Here is a 13,093-nt window from a genome sequence, read left to right on the forward strand (position 1 = left end):
CGCATTCGAACACCTTTGCGAACACCTACATCAGGTTCGTAAAAAGAGAGAATGTGAAATGCATGTTCGAACATGGTCGGGCTCGTTCAAATGCTGCGTTTGAATGTCTGTATAAGGTTAACATCCATAGAGAACATCTTTCGTGAGTTCAAACGCGATCGGGCTCATTCGAACGTAATCGATGGGAGTCCACTAGAATTAGGGTTAATAATTATTATTTTGGCTTGTTGGCTAGCCTCTATAAAGGTGTGGATGACAGCCAAAATTATATTACTATTGGAATATTAGTTTCTTGTCTCTCTATCTTCTCTCTAGTCTCTCTACTCTAATCTTCCTCCTCCCTCTTCACCAACTTACAACCTCAATCGTTGGCAATGTCTCTCCTAACTTCTAATCTCCCTCGTCTGTCGTGTCCTCCCTCTTCCTTGGGATCTCAACCACTTATTTCCCTTCTTCTTTATCCCTTTAATAACATCAACTATCCACCCTCATCTCCATTCACATCCATAATTGTAACATCTACTCCACCCGTCACCACCAACATCATCTGCAATAAATCATATTTTTATCCTAGTTTTAGTCTGAATCTATGAAGGGTAAATACAAAAAGCGTATATCATGAAGTTATGGATACATCCCACTTGGTTTCGTAATTTTTTAATTACAAAAGAATATTTTGTGAATATTTTCCTTCAGATGCATGGACTACTTCCTATAATAAATCCAAATCTTAAAAGAATCGTTCTGTAACCTATCATTACTATTAGAGCCAGACGAACCTCAAACCTCCATTAATGGTGGAAACAAGGAAGACGGCATCAACAAGGAGATCAATGGAGAACACACCAATAAGGGAAGACTCAATCCACAATAACCTTAACCATGAGGCCAATTCCTTTGGAGCGACCATGGTAGGACCGAGTCAACCAACGTCCATGGGTGTGAACATAGGCTTGGTGGATGAACTTAGGGGCATGTTCTAAATATTATTGCACAGGGTTGATGCAATGCAGAATAATCATAATAATTTAAACGAATATGTCATGAACCGATAGCGTCATCTCCTTGATGAAAATCAATGCCTTACGAAGGACTAGTAGTGGGAGGACCACATCGAACTGATACCCTAGAGGTCCACGTGCGACATGTTAGTATTTTTTCTTATTGCATTAGGTATTTATTTTTATTAAAATAAAAATTCATGTAGGTCACGTTCAAACACAGGTGGAGTCGCGTTCGAACGCTTATGAACCCTTGTGGACACCTTGTGAACGCTTGTGAACGCGTTTGTGAACGCTTGTGAACGCCTTGTGAACGCGTGTGTGAACGTTTGTGAATGCTTGTGAACGCCTGTGAACGCCTTGTGAACGCGTTTGTGAACGCATGCATTTGAACGACTTGTGAACGCTTGTGTCGCGTTCGTAAATCCAGAGAAGGGGTTTTTTGAGTGCGTTCGAACGCGATCAGGCGTGTTCAAACGCGATCGACGAGAATCCTCTAGAATTAGGATTTTATATTGTTTTAGGACTTATTGGCTAGCCTCTATAAATATGTGGATAGCAACCAACTTTATGGAATTGGATTCTTAATTTCTTGCCTCCTATCTTCTCGATAGACTCCTCCCTCCTCCCTCTTCACCATCCTTCCACCTCTACCATTGGCAAGGTTTCTCCTCGCTTCTAATCTCCTTCGTCTATCGAATCACCCCTCTTCTTTGGGATCTCCACCACTTCGTTTCCTTCATTTACTTCCCTTAATCACTTCTACAATCTACCCTCATCTCCACACCCATCCATAACCCTAACATCCACTCCACCCGTCACCACCACCATCACCCAAGTTTTTTCATATTTTCGTCCCTGCTACAGTTCGAATCTATAAAGGACATAAATATAAAAGTTGTAGATTAAGAAGTTACGAATCCAACCCAATTTGTCTCATAATTTTCTGACTATCAGAGAATATCTGACGAATAGTTTTCCTCAATTGTGTGGACTAATTTATGTAATAAATTTAGATCTTGAAGGAATCTTAGCGTAGCCTATCTTTGGTTCCAGATCTTATCAAATTGGTATCAGAGCCTAACAATTGGTATTAGAGCAGGCAAATCTTAGACCTCCATTAATGGTTGAAATAAGGAAGATGACATCAACAAGGAGACCTATGGAGAGCACACCGACAAGCGAGGACTCAATGCACGATGATCCTAACTGTGAGGCCGATTCCTTTAGAGCGACCACGGTAGGACTGAGTCAACCAACATCCATGGGTTCGAATATGGATGAACTAAGGGGCATGTTCTAAATATTATTGCATAGAGTTGACAACATACAAAAGGATCACAATGAATTCAAGGAATATATCGTGAATCGGTTGGGTTCGTCATCTCCTCGACGACGAACGGAATTTCAAGAAGGACCAACGATGGGACTCCATAGAACCGATATCCCACAGGTCCAAGTGCGTCATATGAGTGTCAATGACCCCCTCCTACCTATGCCTTCACATCATCTCCCACCTCCATTACAAAACCTAAGACCGGTGGTGGTGGAACCCGAGAGGCATGCGGCACCGATGCGCTTCGTCGATGAGGAGGATTGACACTATGAGGATGAGGTTGATCCCTGTGGAGATGGTGATGTACGTGCTCGAGGATTTAGAGAAGGTGATCAACATGCACAAAGGTTTAGACTTGAACCAAGAATCCTTCGCGAACTCAACAATGCTATTCAGGGGAGAACTACAAGCTTGGACTTTCCAAAATTCCAAGGCGGTAATCCAACAGATTGGGTGTTTCAAGTTGAACAATATTTTGATTGTTAAGGTACAGCGGAAGATGCAAAAGTCCAGATGGCAAGCTTCCACCTCCAAGAAACGGCATTGCATTGGCATAGGTCAGTTATTCATAGTGGTGGATTTACTAAATGGGCTAATTTTTGTAGGAGGATTACACACAGATTTGGGACAGCGGTATATGAAGATTTTGCTGCCATATTAAGCAAGATGGTTCAAAGAACTACCATATTGGAATACCAGGCTGAGTTTGAAAGAGTTAGCAGTCATTGTGAGCCACCGTGGCCCGAACGTACATTGATGAGTATATTTATTTCAGGGCTGCGAGAGGAGATACAAGCGAATGTTCATGCTCTATGTCCTACTACTCTTGAGGAGGCCTTTGAGAAGGCCGTGAGAATGGAACAAAAGCATAGAGCTCTAAAGATGGCAGCGATAACCAATTGGGGCAACCGAGATGGACGGTTTGCACCTAGAAGGTCGATTGGAAATTATGCAGTTTCAAAAACAACGGCTGCGACTACTAGACCACGACCACATTTGAGACCTTCCGACATTAGAGGAGGCACAAGACCCCCCCCTCGTTTGAATCTCACACCTGCCCAGGTGGAGGAGCGAAGAGTGAGGGGCCTTTGCTTTCGATGTGATAAGTGTTTCACCCCCGATCATCGGTATTCTAAATCGATCGGGAGCGTAATGCTTATCGATGGTCCTAAGGAGGATGATAAGGTAGTTGATGATGGAGAGTGTCCAGAGGAGACCCATGAGGAGACTATAGAGGAGGGCGTGGAGGAGGATATCCAAGCTAAAATATTAATGCATGCATATTCGGGTACTTCCGCACCGAGGACGTTACAAGTAGACGGACTCGTTAGAAAGCATTGTATGCACATCCTCATCGATTCGGGGAGTACACATAACTTTCTAGACGAGAGGCTAGTGAGGAGATTGGGTTTGGATCCTGAACCGACTACGGGATTTGACGTTGCCATTAGAGACGGCACGAAGCTTAGGGCAGAGAGCTTATGTCGCCGAGTCGGTATATGGGTGAAAGGGCACGACATCATTGTGGACTTGTATCCGTTGGCACTACGAGGAGCGGACATTGTCCTTGGTGCTCAGTGGTTACAAAGTTTGGTACTCGTCATATTTGATTTTCGAAGCATGTGGATGAAATATAAACAAGGAAACAAAGATGTGCGGCTTGATGGTGTTCAGACTTCGTCAATTCCTACGATGCAGCCTATGGTGGGGCTGCTTGGTGCGTATGATTTGGCCTATCTTATTCAATTAGGACCAGCAGGAGATGAGCCTCAAATGAGTTCAGGTACTATCATTGAATTATCTAATCTATTAGATAACTTTTTCTAGACTATTTGAGGAGCCACAGGAGTTGCCACCGAGGAGAGCGGCGGACCATTGCATAGAGATTGTACTCGGGGCTGCACCGGCGAATGTGAGGCCATATCTGTATCCACATGTGCAAAAAAAGTTATCTCAAATATGGTAGCCGAGATGTTGGAGCAAGGCCTTATACAACCAAGTCATAGCTCATATTGATCTCCCGTGCTTTTGGTGCGAAAAAAAGATGGGACATGGCGTTTTTGTATCAACTATCAAGCACTAAATGCTATTACTATTAAGGATCGGTATCCTATTCCGATTATCGAGGAGTTGCTGGACGAGCTTGCAGGGGCGACTATACTTAGTAAGCTTGACTTGAGGGCCGGGTATCATCAAATTAGAGTTCACCTGGCGGATGTGCACAAAACTGCATTTTGGACTCCGAATGGGTATTATGAGTTCCGAGTGATGCCTTTTAGTCTCACCAATGCTCCAGCTATATTTCAAGGTCTCATGAATGATATATTTCAGCCTCTCTTATGAAGGTATGTCTTGGTATTTTTTGACGATATTTTGGTGTATAGCAGGACTGAATTTGAGCATTGGCGGCATTTGAAGAATGTGCTAAATTTGTTAGAACAAAACCAATTGAAGATCAAAAAGTCCAAGTGCCTATGAGGAGTACTGAAGGTGGAGTAATTAGGCCACATCATTTCAGCGGATGGTGTAGCGGCGGATCCTCAAAAGGTTGTATGTATGACTGCTTGGCCTATTCCTACTACTACCACCGGATTGATAGGATTTTTGGGGCTAACTGGTTATTATCATCGATTCATCACGGATATAGAAAGATCGCTGCTCCTCTCACTTATTTGTTGAAGAATGACTCTTTTAGATGGACGGATGAAGCCGCTTTAGCCTTTGAAAAATTGAAAACAACAATGACGATGGCACCCGTTCTAGCGCTACCGGACTTCACCAAAGAATTCATTGTTGAGTGTGATGCATCAGGTGTTGACATAGGAGCAGTACTAATGCAAGAAGGATGTCCCATTGTCTATCTTAGTAAGGCTTTATTATAAAAATCTTAGCAATTATCGATTTATGAGAGAGAGATGTTGGCAATTCTATATGCGGTGGCAAAGTGGAGGCCTTATTTGATCAGTAGGCGATTCATTATTCGAACCGATCAAAGGAGCCTTCCATACTTTATGGGACAGCGCATACACACTCCGGCATAGCAGCGATGGGTCACAAAATTGATGGGGTATGATTATGAAATTCAATACAAGAAGGGAACAAAAAATAGAGCAGTAGATGCACTATCGCGCCAACCCGATATCGCCGAGCTTGCAGCCTATGCATCTCCTACCTTTCCCTTCCTTGATGAGCTGAGTTATGCATGTACATCTGACGTAGATATTTTGAGATTGTTGTAGGAGGTGATGGATGATCCGGAGCGCCATCCCGAGTTGGAGAATCGAGGCGGTTTGCTGCTGGACCACAGATGCATTCAAGTGCCCGCAAATGACGGGTTGCGGCAAAAATCATTGGAGCACTTTCACCAACCTCCAAAGGCTGGTCATGAGGGTGTCTTGAGGACTTATAGGAGGATATCACAGAGTTGCACGCGGCCAGGATTGAGACAGGATGTGAGGAGTTTTGTCCGTGCTTGCGAAAGTCGTCAAAGGGCTAAAGCAACCACTTTGAAACCGGCCGGATTACTATAGCCTTTACCTATACTGGACTATGTTTGGGAGAACATTTCCATGGACTTCATAGAGAGTCTTCCGCTTGTACGTGGTTATTCTGTTATCTTTATGGTGGTCGACAAATTGAGCAAGTATGCGCACTTTTCGGCATTGTCACATCCATTTTCAACTAAGATGGTGGCTAAAATGTTTGTTAGAGATATTGCTCAATTATATGGTATGCCATGCACGATTGTCTTGATCGTAATTGTGTATTTATGAGCGACTTTTGGACTGAGTTTTTCAGATTGTAGGGGACTCGATTAAACTTCAGTTCGGCCTACCATCCACAGACGGACGGCCAAACTGAGGTAGTTAATCGAGGCATTAAGTAATATTTGAGGTGCTTTGTTGGAGAAATACTGAGATGATGGTTGGAGTTCTGTGGGCAGAGTGATCTTATAACACTGCCTACCATAGCAGCATTGGCATGACTCCATTTAAGGTGGTGTATGGATGCACGGCTCCGACGTTACGCGCTTATGATCCAGTGGCATCGGCAGATAGGACGGAGATGAACTTAGCATTGATGGATAGAGATGCCACATTGAGGAGGTTGCGTGCTCATCTTAAACTTGCTCGAAACCGCATGAAGCAAGTTTATGATCGTAGCCATAGGGAGCAGGAGTTCGACATCGGCAGTTGGGTGTTTCTGAAGGTGCAACTGTATCGACAGGTAACCTTACATCCGATGTGAAACCAAAAGTTAGCACATCGCTACTTTGGTCCGTTTCGGGTGTTGGAGAGTATTGGTCCGGTTGCATATCGTTTGGAGCTGCTAGAGGGGTTGAGAGTGCACCCTATCTTTCATGTTTCATTGTTGGGAGAGCGCATTGGATATTATGAGATTGTTGGCTCGGTTCTACTAGAGTCATTGGAGGAGATAGAGATCGTAGAACTAGTTCGAGTACTTGCTAGATGCCGACGACGACATGGTACTAGATTGGAGATGGAGATTCTAGTTGAGTGGCTTGGCAAGCCATCTAATGAGGCGACATGGGAGTTGGAGATTGATATCTTGGAGTGTTTCCTAGACTTTTCACCTTGAGGGCAAGGTGGGGGAAACGTGGTGGGCTGATACACTTAGTCAGTATCTTTTCTTATTACATTAGGTATTTATTTTCATTAAAATAAAAATTCTTATTGGTCGCGTTCGAACGAAGGTGGAGTCGCATTTGAACGCTTGTGAACGCCTTGTGAACGCCTTGTGAACGCCCGCGTTTGTGAACGCCTTGTGAACGCGTTTGTGAACGCCCGCGTTTGAACGACTTTTGAACACCTATGTCATGTTTGCAAATCCAAGAGAAGGGGCTTTTGAGTGCGTTCGAACGTGATCGGGCGCGTTCGAATGCAATCGACGGGAATCCTCTAGAATTAGGATTTCATATTGTTTTAGGACTTGTTGGCTAGCCTTTATAAATATGTGGATGGCAACCAACTTCATAATGGAATTGGATTCTTGATTTCTTGCCTCCTATCTTCTCTTTAGACTTCTCTCTCCTCCCTCTTCATCATCCTTCCACCTCTACCGTTGGCAAGGTTTTTCCTCACTTCTAATCTCCCTCGTCTATCGAATTACCTCTTTTTTTTGGGATCTCGACCACTCCGTTCCCTTCATCTACTTTTCTTAATCACTTCCACAATCCACCCTCATCTCCACACCTATCCATAACCCTAACATCCACTCCACCTGTCACCACCACCATCACCCACGTTATTCCGCGTTTTCGTCCCTGCTACAGTTCAAATCTGTGAAGGGCGTAAATACGAAAGTTGTAGATTAGGAAGTACGGATCCAATCTAATTGGTTTCGTAATTTTCTAACTACTGTAGAATATCTGACGAATATTTTTCCTCGATTGCGTTGATTGATTTTTATAATAAATTCAGATCTTGAAGGAATCTTAGCGTAGCCTATTTTTGGTTCTAGATCTTATCAAATTGGTATCAGAGCCTAACAGCAACTTTTGGACTGAGTTTTTCATATTACAGGATATTCGATTGAACTTCAGTTTGGCCTACTATTCACAAACGAACGATCAAACTGAGGTAGTCAATCAAGATATTGAGCAGTACTTGAGGTACTTTGTTCGAGAGATGCCGAGACGATGGTTGGAGTTCTTACTGTGGGTAGAGTGGTTTTATAACACCACCTACCACAGCAGCATTGCATGACTCCGTTCGAGGTGGTGTATGGGCACATAGTCTCGACATTACACGCCTATAACCTAGTGGCATCTGGTAGATCGACGAAAGTAGACTTAGCTTTGATGGATAGAGACCCACATTGAGAAGGTTGCATGCGCATCTTACACTTGAGAAAAATTGCATGAAGTAAATTTATGATTGCAGCCATAGGGAGTAGGAGTTCGACATCGGCAGTTAAGTGTTCGTGATGGTGCAACTGTATCAATAGGTGACCTTGCATCTGATGCAAAATGAAAAGTTAGCACATTGCTACTTCGGTCTGTTTTGGGTGTTAGAGCGTATTGGTCCGGTTACATATCATTTAGAGTTGCCTATGGGGTTGAGAGTGCATCTTGTTTTCTATGTTTCATTGCTGAGGGAGCGAATTGGAGATCATGAGGTTGTTAAATCAATTATATCGGAGCCATTAGAGAAGACAAAGATCGTAGAGCTAGTTCGTGTACTTGCTAGGCGCCGACGACGTCATGGTACTAGATTAGAGATGGAGGTTCTAGTTGAGTGGCTTGGCAAGCCATCCGATGAGGCGACATGGGAGTTAGAGACATATATCTTGGAGCGTTTCCCCGACTTTACACCCTGAGGACAAGGTGGGGGAAGCGCGGTGAGCTGATACACTTAGTTAGAGTCTTTTCTTATTGTATTAGTTATTTGTTTTTATTAAAATAATTTTTTTATAGATCGTGTTCGAATACGGTTAGGGGCGCATTCGAATGCCATTGCGAACGCTTGCATCAGGTTTGAAAAATAAAAAACGTAAAATGTGTGTTCGAACATGATCGGGCGCATTTGAATATCGCGTTTAAACATCTACATTAGGTTCGCATCCACAGAGAATGTCTTTTGTGCGTTCGAACATGATCGGACGCGTTTGAACGCAATCAGTCATGTCCGAACGCGATCAACGGGAGTCCACTAGAATTAGGGTTAATAATTATTATTTTGACTTGTTGGCTAGCCACTATAAAGGTGTGGATGGCAGCCAAAAATCATATTGCGATTAGAATATTGGTTTCTTGCCTCTCCATTGGTTCAGACTGCTTTTTGCAATAAATCCAGATCTTGAAGGAATCATTCCAAAACCTATCAATTTATCAGCGAGTTTTTGACTGAATACTTTAGGTTGCAGGCCACAAAACTAAACTTAAGCTCAGCATACCACCTGCAAACTAACGGGCAAACGAAGGTTGTTAATCGAAGAATTGAGCAATACCTTCGGTGTTTCGTGGGTGATCGTCCTAAACGCTAGTTGGAGCATCTTCCATGGGCTAAGTGGTAGTATAACACCTCTCATCATAGCAACATCAGCATAACCCCATTCGAGGTAGTATATGGACGGGTAATACTGGCGTTATGGCGGCTTCGTCGAAGCGGACTGAGGTCGATATGGCATTGATGGATCGTGATGCTATTCTTAGGGGTTTCATGTGCATATGAGAGCAGCCTATAATCGGAGAAGCAAATGTATAATCATCATCATCGCGAGAAGGAGTTTAATGTGGGCGACAAGGTGTTTGTATGAGCCCAGCCCTATTGTCAAGGCACCTTGCGCCCTATTCAGAACCAGAAATTGACATTCAAATTTTTTGGTCCATTTCAAGTTTGTGAGCATGTTAGACTAGTCGCTTACAAGCTTGAGCTACCAGAGGGGACTAGTACACCCCAGTGTTCCATGTTTCATTGTTGAAAGTGAGGATTGGGTCAAATTAAGTAGCAGGGTTGGTTCTGCCCGAACCCGAGAAGGATTTGCATTAGGTGGAGCCGATACGGGTACTAGCACGATGATGGAGGCAACATGGCTCGAGGCTAGAGACTAAGATCTTGGTTGAATGGTTGGACAAACCATCCAACGAGGCGTCATGGGAGCTTGAGTCCGAGATTGTCGATTGATTCCCCGACTTCACACCTTGAGGGCATGGTGGGGAAAGCGAGGTGGGCTGTTAGAATTCAGCTAGATATAACTTGCGCCTAACTTTAGTTTTGGAAGAATAAAGATTTTTGGTAGTGGTGTTCGAACATGAGTGTTGAACACCTGCACACGTTGCAAAGATAAAGAACATGTTTAGCCCGTTCGAACGCGTTCGACCGCGTTCAAACATGCCATTTGAATGCCTGCACATGTTCTCAAAGACAAAATGAACTTAGCACATTCGAATACGTCTATATTGTAATGGTGTTATCTTTTGATTATTTTGCTTGTTATGTTAGCTCTAAATATGTGGAAGGCAACCTAATTGAACATTATTGATAAATTATTGAAGTTCTCCTCCCTAAAACCTCTATCTCCTTCCTCGAATGATATCCATCACTAGATGTCGTCTCCTTCCTCCTTCAATCTGACCGTGCCCCTTTGCCTATCAACGATCGAACCACCCTCTTCCCCTTCGTCTAGCTTAGTGCTCTACCTCATCATCGCTGGTATTGTCTTCCCCAATACCTAACCATTATTTCCCTCTTCCATTAATCATGTCCATCACACCACCACTTGACCAACGTTTAGTATTTCCCCTAGAACTTTTGATCTACACATCCGATCAACATGATTTTGGGACTTGCCAAAGTTATAGATCTATTGGACGGCTAGATCATCCATAGTTCTCCTCAAAAGTTCTACTCTAGGTAGAATCTGAGTTGATCTTCAATTGCATCGCCATAAAGCCAGATCGTAACATTCTAACTAAATAATACAAAAATAAAAAATTGCAAATAAGACTATTGCCACAGTGTTGGGCTGATAGCTCGGTGCTGCTTGCAATAGTGCTGGGCCGATCGTGTTGTGCGCAAAAATTAATTTTAATTTTTTTGGCTAGGTTGTTACAGGAATGACATAAAGATTGTTTCTATATTGTCGAGAATTATATATTTTGATCAGTTATGATATGATTTCTATATTTTATTTATATATTATTGAGGATATATTCATATACTCTTTATTGAAATGCTTCTTTCTGATTCATATTATCTAATACATAATTTACTCTTTATTTGGCATTACAGATTTGGGGTAATGTTTATTCATTAAGCCTTTAGCTCATGATTCTATTTATTTTCTCCTTTCTAAAAACCCAAGTGAGCAAGTGCAACTGAATACTCCCTTAGAGGTCTCGCTAGCGAGTGAAGAGTAAAATGTAGTTAGTTTTTTGCGCTACATGCGTTATGTTATATAATGTGTTAGTTAACATTTTAGAGTGTCTTTATTCTTGTCTTTTCTAATAGTAGGTGAGTTTGTACTTATTTTATTATGTATATACCATTATTGTGTATATGTAATAGTGAGATGTTCTTAATGATGTGTCGTGGCTTGTGTGGAACCTTATTAGGGTTATCTATATGTTGTTGACAGTTAGACTTGCATGTGTCGTGTGAGCTCATGTCATGCACGTGTTTAGGGTTTGGGTGTTATATGACTTGCTATCATTAATAGCTATATTTTCATTATAGATGCCTCTAAACTCAGAGTCATGGGGGTCAGTTCTACATTATGCAACAATCTCCTCTTCTATAAGAGTGTTAAGTAAAAAAGTCATTTGACATTCGTCATCATCAAATAACTATTTGCCAATTCTAAAAATATTGACTTCTAAGGTCATGTTACCAAAAGATAATTTTAATGATCCATTCCTACAAATAATAATAGCATTAGTAGTAGCAAGAAATGATCTATCTAAAATGATAAGAATTTGTGAAGTAGAGTTAACCACAGATTGAGTATTTAATACTAGAAAACTAACAATATAATAACATTTTTCAATCTGGATTAAAACATCTTCAACTACCCCTATTAGTTTTTTTATAGATCTGTTAGCTAGTTGAAGTACTACTGATGTGAGTTTGATCTCTCATAACCCTGATTGCAAGTAAATCAAATAGGGCATAAGATTCACACTTGCTCCTAAATCGAGCAACGCTTGCTCGAAATCTTGCTCCCCTATAATACAATTAATGGTGGGACATTCGGGATCAAGTAGAATTCTATGTTCAAGTACAACACTAACTTGCTCAGTCAAAAAGGCAATCCTTTTAATATTATGCTTCCGTTAGATGGCGCATAAGTTCTTATGTTATGAACTGACTTTAGTTACCAGATCAAGCTTGAATGTAGTAAAGCAGTCTGTGTAGTCGGAGGAAAATATTAACAAATGCCGGAATACCCAAAATAATTAGTGGCATTTATAAAATGCTATTAAGTACTTAAAATATATATGCAAATGGAGTGAATATTAATCAATACCTAGATTCAGATTTGGATCTAGATCAAAAAACAAAATCCCTCCAAATATTCACTTTGCACTTCATTAGTATCTCCTCTAGAAAAACCCCCTAAAATCACTATTCTCTCGTTTCTCCTCCTCTCCACTACTACAACCGAGCTCAATCATCTCTCCTTTCTCTCCTCCTCTCTATCAATGCTAGTTGAGTTCCTTTCTTGTTCTCATCGTCTCCTCCTCCCTCCTCTATGACTCGAGCTGCTATCCCTCTCACTGTAGTCACCTCTCACTTGAGAGAGAGTGCATGCTATTTGCATGGAGCACATAGGAGGATGGTTGAAACACTAATCTCCAAATACACCATCCCTCATGCTTATGTGATTTCTATGTGACTTAATATTTTACTAATTAATACAAGCTTTTTACTCAATATATAAAGTAAAAACTTACCAATTAATACAAGCTAATGGGCGTCCACGATATCGCAAGTCGCAACAAGTCCTAAATACACCTCATCAAGACGATTTGAAATTGACGACGGAAGTGGGGGCTGACGAGATCAGAGACGTTGATGGGACCGCTGGCGAAGGGAACGCGACTGGGAATCAAAATTTCTCTGCTTCCTCAATTGCAAGCTCACCGAGATCAAGGCTTCCGAGCTTTAATAGGAAACCTTTTGAACTGCTGTGTGTAAATAGTAATGGGATGCAGGGTTAATTAAGCCTCAAAAATAGGTAATTCTCACTTTCACCCCTTATCTTTTTTTTCCTTTAGAACTTGAACCCCTACTCA

This window comes from Typha latifolia, chromosome 7, assembly GCF_019914945.1.
Source record: "Typha latifolia isolate L0001 chromosome 7, TyphaL0001v2, whole genome shotgun sequence".
Taxonomy (NCBI): Eukaryota; Viridiplantae; Streptophyta; class Magnoliopsida; order Poales; family Typhaceae; genus Typha; species Typha latifolia.